Below are 4,373 nucleotides of genomic sequence, written 5' to 3'. Positions count from 1 at the left end.
AAAATGCATGGCATTTCTCCACAGTGGTAAAACCTCACATCAGGGTTTGCCATATCAATAAAAGGAACATTTTTGACAAAGAGGATTAGTAGTTCACACATCTGGCTTCAGGCAGAAAATGAGATAGAGTTATCCTCTGCGCACATTTCGTGCCCAAGCAGAGCCAACGCAGCAGAACAGCCACTTTTCCTCTTTGAAAATATTCTGAAAGTTTTTCTCTTGTCTTCTTTTTTTTTTTTAACTCATGGCTACTGTTTAGGGTTTGTAAAATGAATTGAAGGCGAGGCCAAGTATTTCAAAGGGGAAGGTTAGGTATTTCCTGTGTGCAGCTTAAATTCTAATTACATCAAAGTATCCACGTAAGGTCTCTCCATGGAGATCTGGCATTGGACTGTATGTTTAAGTAAAAGGCAAAGACTGGAACCAATTCCAGATTTTTTTCTCTCTCTCTCTCAGAGAACTTGCAGCAAATCAAGGTAATAAAATTAAAAATGGTCCCTGGTTCTCTTACATGTGAGTAGTAGTGTTTTGTAAGGGTGGCAAATTTGTGCTATGCAGAGCACTTGTGTTTCAGATGCTTCTTTTGATTTAATTTTAGATTGGTTCATCATAATTAAAGTCTCTTTTAGGAAGTAAGCTCTTACAGTGCTGAACTTTGTCCTCCATTATTATGTGCACAAGTCACCTCTGCAAAGTTTATGCTGGTATTTTTGGGTCCACAGAGTGAATTGGGGGTGTCTTTCTGAATACTCATACTTCTACCTAGTTGTTTCCACCCACCATCAGATAGGCTGGGATGCAAGCACCCAGGTCTGCAGCTGGATTGTGAGTGCAATTGCAGAGGCAAAAAAAGCAGCAGGCTTCCCTCCTTCTGGAAAACATGACCCTTCTTGTATATTAAACTGCTCCTAGGAGATAGACACTGAAGGAGTGAACCTGTGTGAGGTGCTGAAAGACTTCAGCTGTCATTAGCATTGTCAAAATCTTGGGATGCTTAACCCCTGGCAGGATCAGACCCTAAGGCTAGAGACAGACATTACACATAAACTGGTTTAAGTGATCAGAAACTGGTTTAAACCTGGAACAGAACAGATGTTCAGTGAACATAAACCAGTTTCAAAATGGCTGAAACCGGTTAGAGATAAACCTGGTTGAATGTAGTATCAGACTTAACTGATTTAAATTAAACCAGTTTATGCAATGTCTGTCCCAGACCCCTTGCTGGTTTAAATTAAATCAGACACCCCCAGGATCCCAGCATGCTCTCTGGGCTGGGTGGGGCTCTCTGCTTCACAGCAGGGCTGGCCCTGCCCCTCTGCTCCCTGGCTGCAGCTCCGGCAGAGACTTGCAGGCACAGCAGCGTCTGTCTGGCTTCCTCCTGCTCTCCCCCTCCCCTCACCACTCCCTGCCAAGCAGGATCCCCTTGTCCCCTCTGCCTTACGCAGACACCTCAGCATTAGCTAGCAGACCACATGCTGGCTACGGTTCATGCTGTGGCAGACAGCAGTGTTGGTTTAGGGCTTTTTGGAACTAATCAACAGCTCAGCTGGTAATGACCCTCCATTGGTTCCTTCTTTGTTTAAGAAGAGCTTGAACTAATGAGAGGCTGTTTGTTTTCTGATGGGGTGATAAATGCTGATAATATAGCTGATAAATGTTCTGTTATCAAGGGGGGCACCCCTCCCCAATACCTGCTGGGGCCTGGCCATGCCCCCCTCAGCTCAGCCCTGCTGAAGGGAAGGGAGGGCTGCTGTAGTGCCCCCTGGCTTCTAGCCTGAGCCACTGCAGGCGTGTGCCATATTTCTGGGATGTACAAAGTGGTTTAGCCTAGCCAGGTTAGACTAACCTGCAAAGATTGAATCATTTCAGGCTCAGGCTTTTTGAATGTCTGTCCCCAGCCTGTGTCAAAGCCCCAGAGATTCCTTAAGGATTTATACAGGCAAAACCCCTATTGATTTAATGGGAAGTTTGACCAGAGTGAGAAGTAAGGACTTTTCTAGCCCTAAGTGCTCTCAAAGCCTCTGAAGATGTCACAGTTCTGTTTTTGAATTGAGAAAATGTTAGAAGAACTGTAATGAATTTGACATACCTCAAAGGATGACAGCAGGGGTGCTAATGTTCTTTGTAATGCCTCCCGTTAACAGGAAAATCGTCTGTACTTGACCCACTTCACCAACATGCACAGTACTTGTTTCTGTTTCACTGCATGTCTAGCTGCCTTTCCCTTCTTCCCCCACTCACAACCCTCAGCTTCTTTCCTGCGGGAAAGATTAGGAAGGATAGGAAGTCGTCTGTGCAAAAAGATGCCACTAGCCAAAATAAACACAGGTCAGAAGATTAGGCTTCATCAGAACTTTAAATCTAGCCCAAGCTAAACAAATGAGCTGTCAGGCTCTGGTAAAAGATCCAGTCTGAGTGACCTGGAGTGACTGCAAAAATGGTTAAGGCAGCTAATAGGTTTTGCAATGCGAAGGATTTAAGTTTTGTTTTTAACGCTGCAGTCCTCCAAGTCAGGATTCAGATTTAGCTTTAAATATCATAAATGTTGTATTCTGGCTTTGCATACTGCAGTGCAGACATGTTCCTCAATGCACAAGGGGAACAACAAAACAACATCATGGCATTAATTCACTTTGGAGATCCCTGATAACCCTAGGAACAAAGCAGGACATTAAGAAATAGCCTATCTTTGCTCAAACTCTGAATTCCCCAACCACTGTCAATGCAGGCAGGATCTTTGAATTATGGGCTTAGTTTAAAAAAAAAACCTTTTGCTGTATAATTACCGACACAAAAAGCATGGCACTGCGATGCATACCAGATCATGTGACATTTAGGTAATTGCTCACACAGATGGCTAATTAAAGTTAGTTATGGGTGTAATGACTCAGTTTGTGCAAGGTGGGGCAGGAGAGTGATTTTAACTTACAGAGAACTGAGAATATGTTTTCTTATGTGGAATAAACCTGGTGCTATAGTCACAGCATAGCACCTGAAACTCTCCTTCCAGGCTGTGCCACTAGCTTACTCTGTGCCTACAAACAAGTGATCGCAGCTTTATGTGCTGCAGTTTCCACATCTGTGAAATGGGGATAATAATTACTTACCTTGTAGATGAGCTGGCAGTTATCATTAGCATTCATGAAGTGCCTTGAGCTATGGAAATGCACAGTGCTATCATATATTCAATGTGTACTGGTAATAAAAAATATTAAAAAAGTAACAAGCAGTAGAAGTCTTTATGGAGCAAAAGCCAGGCCCTTAACATTGTTTTAATGCACTTAGCAAAACTTTAGGTTAGAGCCAAGAATGATCTCTCATAAAAATGTGTGGGAGTTGAGACAATTTTAAAAACAAAATATTTATCCCAACAGAGACCTTGCAGCTTATCGTGTAACTCCAGACTGCATTTAGGCCATTTTAAATGGGCATTAAAAGTATTTTTGACACATGCTTTATTCCTCTACAATAGACTCTAACAGCCCCTCAGAGGCCTTCTGCAGTCTTACGTGTAAAAAGTAATGGGGATTGTTTTAAAGAGTGGAACTTGGCCCAAGAGAGACATGAGTACTTGGGGTCTATTTAGTACTCATTAGTACTTGGGGACTCTTTAGTATATGGGACACTTTATGACTCATTAGTGGTCAGGGACTCTGTGGTATATTCATCAGCATTCGTTGTTGGTTGATCTGTAGAAGCCCTCCTCTGTTTAAACATTGCCATGTTGTGGATGAACATCTGGGCCCTTCACCTGGGTCTGGGCCTCCTTGAAGATGGTGACATGCACTAGAGCAGCGGTTTTCAACCTTTTTTCATTTGCAGACCCCTAAACATTTCTGAATGGAGGTGCAGACCCCTTTGGAAATTTCAAATGGAGTGACAGACCCCTTTGAATTGTAAGTATGGATATTTGCATACTTTTGATTGATCATAGTCATCTTTTGCAGACCCTTAGACACATGGACCACAGGGTGAAAACCACTGCACTAGGGCATTTATTGTTTGCTTGGAAAGCATTTTTCCTTAATGGAGGACAAAGAGATGGAAAGACAGGTTACTGCTGAGGAAGCTGTCTGGTAACTGTCAACATCATTGGTGAGAAACTGAAATATTTGGAAAATTGTGATGTTGCCCAAGGAAAGGTTATTCATATTAATACTTCTCTGTTCTTGCCTAACATTTCCCCTATTCAAAGTTCTCTGTTCACTGATCTCTGCAGTACTACCCACCTCATCTCTCGCTAAAGCATTGGAGAAGGATACAGATATTAACTTTGACCTCCAAGTGATGCTTCTGAATCCAGCACTGTCTCACCCAAAGATGAAATATTTTTCTTAATGGACCTTGCATTATCTTCCCATTTTCATAAAACA

The 4,373-nt window shown here is 42.5% G+C and overlaps 1 long non-coding RNA gene across 1 annotated transcript in view; it reads left to right on the top strand.

The window, feature by feature from the left end:
- Positions 1-3,971: 3,971 nt before the first annotated feature.
- LOC112547959 overlaps positions 3,972-4,373 on the top strand; it is a 21,251-nt gene continuing 20,849 nt past the window's right edge. Inside the window, exon 1 of the long non-coding RNA XR_003091745.1 lies at positions 3,972-4,095. This is a non-coding gene — a long non-coding RNA (uncharacterized LOC112547959). The remainder of the gene's footprint in view (positions 4,096-4,373) is intronic.

This window comes from Alligator sinensis, unplaced genomic scaffold (assembly GCF_000455745.1).
Source record: "Alligator sinensis unplaced genomic scaffold, ASM45574v1 scaffold76_1, whole genome shotgun sequence".
Classification (NCBI taxonomy): domain Eukaryota; kingdom Metazoa; phylum Chordata; order Crocodylia; family Alligatoridae; genus Alligator; species Alligator sinensis.
This window is presented reverse-complemented; position numbering and strand designations above follow the sequence as displayed.